Source organism: Xyrauchen texanus, chromosome 38 (assembly GCF_025860055.1).
Source record: "Xyrauchen texanus isolate HMW12.3.18 chromosome 38, RBS_HiC_50CHRs, whole genome shotgun sequence".
Taxonomy (NCBI): domain Eukaryota; kingdom Metazoa; phylum Chordata; class Actinopteri; order Cypriniformes; family Catostomidae; genus Xyrauchen; species Xyrauchen texanus.
The window spans coordinates 25,924,272-25,935,440 of NC_068313.1; the positions used below are offsets into that span (position 1 = coordinate 25,924,272).

The 11,169-nt window shown below is 38.9% G+C and overlaps 1 pseudogene; it reads left to right on the forward strand.

The window, feature by feature from the left end:
* Nucleotides 1–11,169, forward strand: part of LOC127632111 (arsenite methyltransferase-like) — a 61,981-nt pseudogene that overhangs the window by 16,695 nt on the left and 34,117 nt on the right.

Consider the following 11,169-nt stretch of genomic DNA (forward strand, 5'->3'; position numbering starts at 1 on the left):
TGTACATTTATGTTTATTTATATTTTGTATATTGCCTTATGTTTACAGAACCACACACAATAAATCATCCACATGTACACCGTGGTGTGAGACTTAAAGTTCTAACCGGACATCCTGTAACCGTTCAATTACTCTGAACCAGAGTTATAATAATAATAATAATAATATGTTTATCTTATATAGCGCCTTTCACAAACCCAAGGTCGCTTTACATAGTGGAAAGGCAATGAAACACAACTGCAAACAAACCAAAACAATACAACAAAGACAAGTTATCTGTATGAAGCTATGAGTTTGTTGTGGAGAAATGATCATTAAACAAAAAGGTTTTGAGATGTGCTTTAAAGAAGGGAAGAGAAGCACAGTCACGAAGAGGTTGTGGGAGGCGTTTCCAGAGTTTGGGGGCCAAGGCACTGAAGGACCTGCCACCCAGGGTGGAAAGTCTGGAGCGGGGGATAGCCAAGAGATTTTGATCAGAGGATCTCAGTGAGCGGTAAGGAGTGTACGTTGTCAGGAGGTCGCGGATGTAGGGGGGAGCAAGGTTGTGGAGGGCTTTGAAGGTGAGTAGTAGTACTTTGTATTTGATCCGGGACGGAACTGGTAACCAGTGGAGTTGGTGGAGAATGGGTGTGATGTGTGCTGATGAGTTTTGAATATATTGTAGCCTTTGAAGTGATTTAACAGGGAGACCAAGGAAAAGTGCGTTGCAGTAGTCAAGACGGGACATAATGAAGGAGTTTACCAAAATCTGTGCATCACTAGCAGAGAGAAAGGGTTGGAGGCGAGCAATGTTACGGAGGTGAAAGAAGGCAGTCTTAGTGAGTGATTTGATATGAGGAACAAAGCTAAGGGTGGAGTCAAGCAAAATGCCAAGGTTTTTATCAACAGGAGTAGGGTGGATGGGTGAACCATCAATGTTGAGAGTGAGACTGTGAGATTTGGAGAGGATGCTTTTAGGGCCAATCAGCAGAATTTCGGTTTTATCTGTATTGAATTTGAGAAAGTTGTTTTGCATTCATAATTTTAAGTCAGAGAGGCAGTCAGTGAGGGAGCATGGTGGTGGATCAGAGGGAGAGGGAATGGTAGAGTTGGATATCATCTGCATAACAGTGGAAGTTTAGACCGTGGCTGTGTATAATCGGGCCAATAGGGAGGATGTAAACGAGAAAGAGGAGGGGCCCAAGTACAGAACCCTGGGGGACACCACGGGTGACAGGGGACTTGGAAGACTGATGTGAACCAAGTGTTACAAACTGCCTTCTGTTGGATAGGTATGACTGGAACCAATTCAGGGCTGTGCCAGAAACACCAATAGCAGACAGACGGGTGATTAGAACATTGTGGTTGATGGTATCGAAAGCAGCACTAAGGTCAAGGAGGATGAGAATGTTAAGTGAACCAAAGTCAGCGGACAAGAGAAGATTGTTAACCAATCGAGTTAGATCGTTAAGATCGAGTTAGAATCAAAAGTGAACAGCAGGTTTTACAGACCTATTCCATTATCATTTAATACATCCATCGTTTGCACACTCTCATGAAACTTAGATGAGGCATCGTGCATAGCCGCTGCGAATTGGGCTGCACCGAGTTCAGTCACAAAAATTGAGCCGAAGTGTGGCAATTTGCTGAATGTTTGTAGTATTGCATCACAATGTACATCATTGAGCTTCAACATTGGGCAACATCATAGTCTGTCTTGCAGCATCTAAAACCACAGTGCAAACCTTGCTTCCTATTGTGAAATTGTAATGCTAGAATGCTGATGCTAGTAAACTGTTAATAAGTGTGGTGTATTGACACATTAGTTTTATCTGATAGGCTTTCTGTAGTTTTGATTTAATGTGTACTGCGCAAGCCCTTGAATATATGTCGTATGGAACATGCCCGTGTAAGTGCAGTGTTAACGGTGTTTGTTAGTAAAAGTCTAAAACGTGTGCAGCCGTCTTGTTTATGGAAATATACCACATAATTGCCGACGAGGCAAAGTGGATTTTACAGTAGTGAACAGTGAAGTGAGTGAAGATGGCTAACTTTGCCAGACCCGATGAGTTCAAGTCTGGAAATGAACAGTGGTCAGCCTACGTGGAGCGTGTGGAACTCTTTTTCGTGGCACATGATGTTGCAGAAGATAAGCAGGTAGCAACTCTATTGAGTTATGTGGGTGCTTCGACATACAGTAGTTGAGACAATGTGATGATCCTGCCATTTCTGTTTTCACTCAGCACCAGCGGAGTGTTACAGATACAAAGGCAAGAATCATAGTGCCAGTGAATGCTACTTTAAGCGTTAGTGAGTAAGCGCACTGCAAAAGGGGAAAGCAGAGAAAAAGCAAGCAAAATGTCACAGGCTATGTTCATGCAGACGAAGCGGGGCTTAGTGTTAGTGAAATTGACAGACAGGCATTCAAACTCAATTTTGAAGTAAATGAAGAAAAAATTCAGATGGAAATAGACACAGGGGCAGCCATTAGCATGATTTCGGAGGCTGCGTACTAAAAGTCATTCCCACATGTACCACTAGAGGGCAGCAGTGTAACGTTAAAGACATAGGCCAGGCTATCCCAGTAAAACGACAGTTCCTAGCCAGGGTGGCCTATGGAAATCAGTCCGATGACTTGTCACTAATTATAGTTAAAGGTAATGGACCTTCACTTTGCGGCAGGAACTGGCTTGAAAAAAATAAAATTGGACTGGAAAATTATTAAGATGGTCAGTGAAAACACAAAAGTGCCCTCTCCCAAGTCCATTTCGGAATTGCTGGCAAAGTACAGCTATGTATTCAAGGATGAACTGGAAACATTAAAGGACATTAAAGCAACAATTTCAGTCAAACCCAATGCCGCTCCAAGATTCTACAAAGCCCGCCCCATGCCATTTGCAATGAAAGTGCGAGTGGAAGAAGCGCTAAACAGACTAGAAGGAGAGTATCATCTCTCCCGTAAAGCATAGCGAGTGGGCCGCTCCAGTAGTCCCTGTAATAAAGCGAAATGGTACAGTCCGCTTGTGCGGTGACTACAAGGTAACAGTGAACCAGTTTACTAACACTGATATATACCCACTACCATGCATTGAAGAGGTGCTGGTGACACTAAGTTGTGGGAAGTTGTTTTCAAAGATAGACTTGGCTTCAGCTTACCAACAAGTACTCCTTGATGAAGATTCAAAAAAGTACACTACAATCAGCACTCACAAGGGTATATTTGTGTACAATCGCCTCTGTTTTGGTGTAAACTCTGCTGTCAGTATCTTCCAGAGAATCATGGAGAACTTAATGAAGGACCTCAACGTTGTTGTTTATCTTGATGATCTCCTTGTGATGGGCAAAGACGAGTCTGAGCATCTTAGGAACCTAGACAGAGTTCTGCAGCGACTTCAAGAAAATGAGCTGAGAGTGAAAAAGTCCAAGTGTGATTTTGGCTGGACCCAAATTGAATATCTGGGCCATGTGCTGGATAATAAGGGGGTGTATACATCTAAAGACAAGGTGAGAGCTATACATGATGCACCAGCTCCCACAAATGTCAAAGAGCTTCGAGCCTTCCTAGGGTTGGTGAACTACTATGGCCGCTTTGTGCCACAGCAGAGCACAGTGCGGGCGCCTCTCTATAGACTCCTAAAAGACCAAACCACCTGGAGATGGAGCAAAGCAGAGCAGGATTCATTTAAAAAATGCAAAGAACTGTTGACAAGTGACAAAGCTTTTTTGTGCATTATGATTCAAACCTGCCACTTACCCTTGCATGTGACGCGTCTGCTTATGGAATCGGAGCATTAATTCAGCACACAACGCCAAATGGAGAAGAACATCCAATAGCCTATGCTTCGAGAACTCTGTCCCCAGCAGAGAAGAAGTATTCACAGATATAGAAAGAGGCATTTAAACTAGTGTATGGCATAAAAAAGTTTCACCAATATCTGTGGGGATGACAGTTCAATTTGATCACAGACCATAGACCACTATTGACATTGTTTGGAGAACACAATGGACATCCTACAGAGGTGGGCCATCATACTGTCTGCGTATGATTACTACATAGTGTACCGCCAGTCAGAAAAGTATGGCAATGCTGACGGGCTGTCACGCATGCCACTGTCTGAGATCAAGGATGCTGGAACAGAAGCGATGTCAGCCTACATCAACGCACTGATATGTGAGCACCTAGAGGGTGCGCCACTGAGTGCAAGACAGATTGCCAAAGTCACAAGGAATGATAAAGAGCTTTCAAAGCTGTACAGGTACATCATGGAAGAATGGCAAAAATACATTTCTGAGGAACTGAGAGTGTATCACAAAAAGAGGGATGCACTCTCTGTGGAGCAAGGGTGTGTTCTGTGGGGCACAAGAGTGATTATGTTTGGTGGCCTAATATCGACATGAGCATAGAAAATGTCTGCAAAGAGTGAGACGTGCCAGCTAGAGCAACGCATGCCACGCCAAGTCCCGCTACAGCCCTGGGAGTTCCCTGGGGATGTGTGGAAAAGACTTCACGTTGACTTTGTCGGGCCATTCATGGGTAGCATGTTCATGATCATAGTTGATGCATATTCAAAATGGCTGGAAGTGTACAAAATGACCCAGATACCATCACAAGATATAAGAGATCGTTTGCATCATATGGGGTTCCAGAGCAAATAGTCATGGACAACACATCAACTTTTACATCAGATGAGTTCCAGCAGTTTGTAAGGAGAAATGGAATCCTACACACAACAGGAGCTCTGAGACACCCAGCCACAAATGACTTAGCGGAGAGATATGTTGCAACATTTAAAAATGGCACAAAAAAGCTGACAAAGGAAGATCTAAGCATAGAGGACAAAGTGTCTCACTTTTTGCTGCGCTATTGTACAACTCCCAACAGCACAACTGGGGAGTTGCCTGCTGACTTGTTCTTGAAGAGACATGTGCGTACTAGATTGGACTTCCTAAAACCAAGCATCAAAGAGACTGTGAGGAAGATGCAGTATCAGCAGAAAGAAGAACATGACAAGCGGGCTGCTGAGAGACAGTTTGATGAGGATGAACATGTTTATCTGCTCAATACAGCAGGAGAAACTCCAAGGTGGATTCCAGGAGTAGTAAAGCAGCAGACTGGACCGGTGTCATACAAGGTGCAATGGGAAACATCTGATCAAGTGTAACGAAGCCACGGAAACCAGCTGAGACCTCGCTACACTCCATGGCCTCCAGATCAATGGGCCGATGTGGAAACAACTCAACTGCCAGAGCTGGTAGAGGATTTTTCTGGAGCAGAACCCTCAGCATTAGAACTGGTTGAACCACCTGATCCCATTCCAGTAACTTTGAGGCGCTCTCAAGGTACCCCAAAGCTGCCACAGAGTTACCAGGACTGAGTATGGTGCTGAGAGGCTCTGAGAGACTGATTGCTGATTTTAGTTTATTACAGGTTCGCAGTTGAAATATTTGAAGGAGTTACCAGCATTCAGTAAAGTTAATTGAGCCATGTGTATGAGGTTGATATTCATAGTGATAATGATAATTGTCAATGCACTGTAGTGGTGTAACGTGTAGTAGAATTCTTCCAGTGAAGCAATATTTCCTTTAAACTAAAGGGGGGAGGTAATGTGGTGTATAGACCCATTAGTTTGATCTGATAGGCTTACCGTAGTTAAGTTTTGAGTTAATGTGTACTGCGCAATATGTGCAAGCCCTTGAATATATGTAGTATGGAACATGCCTGTGTAAGTGCTGTGTTAACAGTGTTTGTTAGTAAAAGTCTAAAACATGTGTAGCCGTCTCATTTATGGAAATATACCACAATAAGAATTTTAGAATGTATTCCTAAATTATTCATAAAATACATTCAAGCTCATTATAGTGCTGTAGACCCAACATCTGTCTTTAAAATGTTGTAATTATAAAGGTTTCACACTAATAAACGCTTTGATGCAATGATTTTTCTTTGATCCCTTTGGATCTTTTGTTAAACAAATATTTTTGTTCTTCACTATCTGCCTTTTGTGACATTGTTCACTTCACAGAAGCCTCTTTTTCTTTCTTTAGCATCCTTTCGTATAGTCGGACTACTGTGAGTATTGATTCTCGTTATACTTCCCAGCATGAAGCAGCTTAGTTCTTGTTCAATGTCGCTTTCTGTTTTAATTAAAAGGTTATTAATACGGTATCAGGCAAGGAGATTAGCCCCACAGTTATTGAGGGAGGGCTTTGTGCAATCACAATGTCCATTCTCTCGGGCTCTGTCAAATTTATCAGGTTCAAGGGCAACAATAGGCACTTGAATATTAGCTAACAGATCCGTGGAAGCCTTTGTCTTGGCCGCCAAGAGATCTAAATTGCCCTGTGTTGTTAAGCTAAAAGCTTATTCAAAGGAATGCTAAAAACCCTTGCCTTTGATCTCTCAACCAGAAATGGATGAAGGAGAAATGGAGGAGAAATAACAGTGTTTTTGTTTAAAGGATTTAATTATTCCCATTTGATCATGCGATTTAGTAGGTGCATTAATAGTATATATTCTATTTCCAAGTGTCAGTTAATAAGGGAAATCCCATGTTTGTAAAACAAACTGAACTGAGATTGGAAAGACAGGGGCTTTCCTTTTCCCATTTTGAGTTTTTTGATGGTCAAGAAGCCTGCAGACAGAACATCTTAGTTAAACATAACTGTTTCTAAATACAACCATAACCTTGAATCTCCAAGTAATCTTTTATTATTCCACTGTCTAGACATTTCGTGATTACAAGATCATTTAATATCCGATATACAGAGGCTATATAATACTGATGTAGTCATTTCTTCATCCACTGTTAATAAAGATAAATAAATGGGAGGTAACCTGGAACTTTAAAGGAGGATGTCAGTGGAGATTTTTGGTTATTATTTAAGAGTGTCAGAGAAATCTTGTCCATTGTGTCTGTCATATTGCTCATTATCACAGGGGTCATTCCTAATGCAAGGTTACAGAAAAATCGGGAGTGGTGGGGTGTTTTATTTTAAAACAGCACCTCTATAGAAATGCAGCAAATAACCCACAATTGATTCTCTCACACAGACTGTTTACTGTCACAAAACATCCAATAAATTTCATTGCCTTGGCAAGTTGATGGGTCTGACAGCTAAATAAATGTTGTTGTTGAGATGCTCATAAATGTGTTTTGCCCTAACTACCTTTGTTTAGTTTTATAGTCTTTGTGTGCTAGAAATACGTGACCATTTGAAGAACATGACAGTTTTATTACAAGTACTTAACAGTTAATAATGCTTTTAAAAATTTGAAATGTCATCGTAGGGCTACTCAAACCCTTGAACTGCTCTATTAGCAGAATGTTGTTCAAAAGCAATTGCTTGATTCTTTTCAGACCAAATCTTTAAAGCATTGCTTTTTATCTATCTATCTATCTATCTATCTATCTATCTATCTATCTATCTATCTATCTATCTATCTATCTATCTATCTATCTATCTATCTATCTATCTATCTATCTATCTATCGTCAACAGATGACTTAGGCTTTGTAAACAATTTTGGTCATTTTAAAATTAGATGCAGTTCTGTTAATTCTTTAGAAATATAGTAAATATATCTCACTATAGAAATAAAATGTTTTTTTATGTTTTATCTAGTTTTAATCTGGTAACCTACATAAAAAGAGAGAAACATAAATATTTAAATAAAGCAAATAAGCTAAAAAAAAACACACTGGAATGTTTATATTTGATCTTGGGACACGTAAAGGACCGAGAAATAAGGTGATACTTTGTCATCAGTTTTTCTGCATACATTTTGATGTATGTGCTTATAATATGCTTGTGATCATTTTACAGTGGGCTAGATGGCTGAAAATACTTTGATGTGAATTGCACCTCATGAAATATTACCCCATTGCAATTCTAGAACATATGCAAATGGCAAGACCACAGACAAAAAGGAAAGAAAAGTTTAAAAATAGACAAAATGGCAACTGACTGCAAACTGGTGAACAGTAGGATATAGTGGATCTTATTGTCTCAACATGTAATAACCATGCAAAACAGCCTGTACAAATTGTGTAATTCATGATGTTCGCTTTTCATGTGCACCTGGTGGGTGTGGACCAAATTTATCACTGGGTGGTGCCTAGAATGACATGAAATTATCAATGTTTCACAATGAGGGTAGAGCACTGCGGGATTTATATTTTAGCATTTCACCCGCCTTACATCTCTTAAACATCATATTGCTGTAGAATATTTAAATTCCTGGTAAATTCTGTTTGGGTGTTTGACGTTTTGATCTTTTTCTGTGTGCAAAAAAAAAAGGATTTTTTAAATACATAATTCATATAATATGTTTGTTAAATCATCCAATTGGTGCATAACTGAGGAAAACAAGCTATTAAAGAGATAGTTCACTCAAAAATGAAAATTCTCTCATCATTTACTCACCGTCATGCAATCCCAGCTGAGTATCACTTTCTCTCTTCTGCTTAACACAACATTTTTTAGAAGAATATCTCAGCTCTGTAGGTCCATATAATGCAAGAGAATGGTGATCAGAACTTTGTAGCTCCAAAAATCACATAAAGGGAACATAAAAGTAATCCATATGACTCCAGTGATTAAATCCATATCTTCAGCAATTCAATAGGACTTGGTGAGAAACAAATCAAAATTTCTTTTTTTACTCTAAATCTCCACTTTCACTTTTACATCTGAAAGAAACATGTACTTTCACATCTGAAAGTGAATGTGAAAGTGGAGATTTAGAGTAAAAAATGACTTAAATGTTGATCTGTGTCTCACCAACACCTATCATATCACTTCAGAATATATGGATTTAACCACTGGAGTCATATGCATTACTTTTATGTTCCCTTTATGTGATTTTTGGAGCTACAAAGGTCACCATTCACTTGCATTGTATGGACCTACAGAGCTGAAAATATTCTTCTAAAAGTCTTAATTTGTGTTCTGAAGAAGATAGAAAGTCATACACATCTGGGATGGCATGAGGGTGAGTAAATGATGAGAGAATTTTTGGGTGAACTATCCTTTTAACTGTTTCTTATTGATTCATATTATTAAAAAATATATTTTAAAAAGGTCCAGATTTGTCAGACATGAGCATAATTAGTAAAAAATAAAGCACACAAAATGTTTCTGTGTGGTCATTTTTTTTTTTTTTTTTTTCCATAAGGGCCTCATAGGTGGAGCAAACACTTTCTCCACTTGTCATTTGTGCTTTGCTGGCTTAAGTCCAAATGGGCATCTAATAGACCCTATTCTGGGCCCTCAGCACTGTGGTCTAGATCCCTGGGGTCTGATTAGTCTCAAGAATAATTCTCGAAAAGGGCACTGTGAAGACAAGGTTGATTCTAATTTAAGTGCTAAGCAGCACTGGAGCAAGTGTGTGGTCTGGAATAGACTTGAGCAGTTGATAGCTCTAAAGCCCTCTTGAGTTCTGCATATCTTGAGGTAGAAGTGCATTGCAAGAAATAGTGTTAAGAAAAAGAGACTTTATGTCAGTTAATGTCTTGTGATTGCCTTAAGACAGTCTGGGGAAGGAAAAGGCCAGAGGAAGTGTATCCTGGTCATATGAGCATGAAGTTTGTGTTTATGGTCAAACACTGATGTTCTGTTCATTGAGTGCGTGTGAAACCAGATGGAAAAAGTCATCATTAGATCACAACCTACCTCAAGGCACGGTAGCTCTCTTTTTCTGCGACAATTTGATATGGAAAATAACCCTTGACTTGTTTGACATTCAAAACATACATGTGTTTGTTTTGATCATGACATATATGACAGATAACAGCCAATCCCCAGACATACACACTTGGAAATATAATGGTGGAAGAACTGTCAAAAATGAACTTCTTTTGACACATGTCAGTAGAGGGTGAGTTTAGACAATCTATAACCCATAAATATTTCTGACCAGCCATGAAACTGTATTTTCCATTATCTTTATAAAATATTTTTGTCCCTGTAAAAATATAATCAGTTAGCTGTTATTCCCATGAATGTGTGACCCGCTTCAATATTTTGAGCCACTTTGACCCAGAAACACACTTTGAGTTATAGTAAAAAAGGAATGATCGTATCTTGACAATGATTTGACAATATAATAATTATAACATCATTAGTAAGCTGAGACTTTTCTTTATAGGTCAGAGCATTAATTCAAAATGTGTTCTGGGTCAAAGTGACTCAAAATTATGAAACAAGCTACAAATTGGTGACAAATAGAGCATGTCATTTTCACTCACAGTATATGCAAGATGAGCTATTCTCTGTATCTCAATACAAATGGACCAAAATTTAAAGACACATCATGATTTTGTATCTAATATTTTCATTTTTGAGGCTCAATACGAGGAATAGTCAGGTATGCAATCAATGGTTCTCGAGAGTAATGTATATGGTAATTAATAAAAAAACTAATATTGAAATACAACAAATTTTATTGTATTTTTGGTGCTAAATGTAAATTGTTTTATTCACATGTGCCTAGTCCAAGAAATATCCAATATTACAACTTCATTGTCATGATGACGATACGCCAGAAAACCCTGTAATCTGGTATATGGCATAATGCCGGTAAATCCCTGATTTTGTCACAATAAAATTGTGTAAACACATATAATGTGAAAGTCTTGTGGCTATACTTTTGAAACACTAAGTGTTTTTATATTTTAAGGACTGACCCCATTCACTTCCATTTTAACCGCCTTACTGTAACCACAGTTTGTGGTTACAGTAATATTCATTTTAACTACTGTATGTATTATATTATGTTGCAGTTCCTAATAAGGTTACTAGAAAGTAACTGGAAAGTAACATTTTATTTTTACTCACATTTGGCACATCCTGAATATTAATTTAGAAGTATTAGTGATTTTGACACACACACACACACACACACATATATATATATATTTTTTTAAAACTTTATTACAGGCTCTAGGCCCAACAACAGGACATATACATCACAAAAAAAGAGAGGAAAAAATAAATATATATATATATATATATATATATATATTTATACACAGTGCAGTATATACCCATATTTGTGTTAAACTTGAGGTCAATGAGAAGTGACTTTAGGGGCTTGACTGTGTGGGCCTCTTGAAGCATGGCCTTTGCATTCCAGTGCTTAGACAAGGGCCAGAGGCTCATATGAGAGAGGGATAGGGAGGAAGTTTCTGCA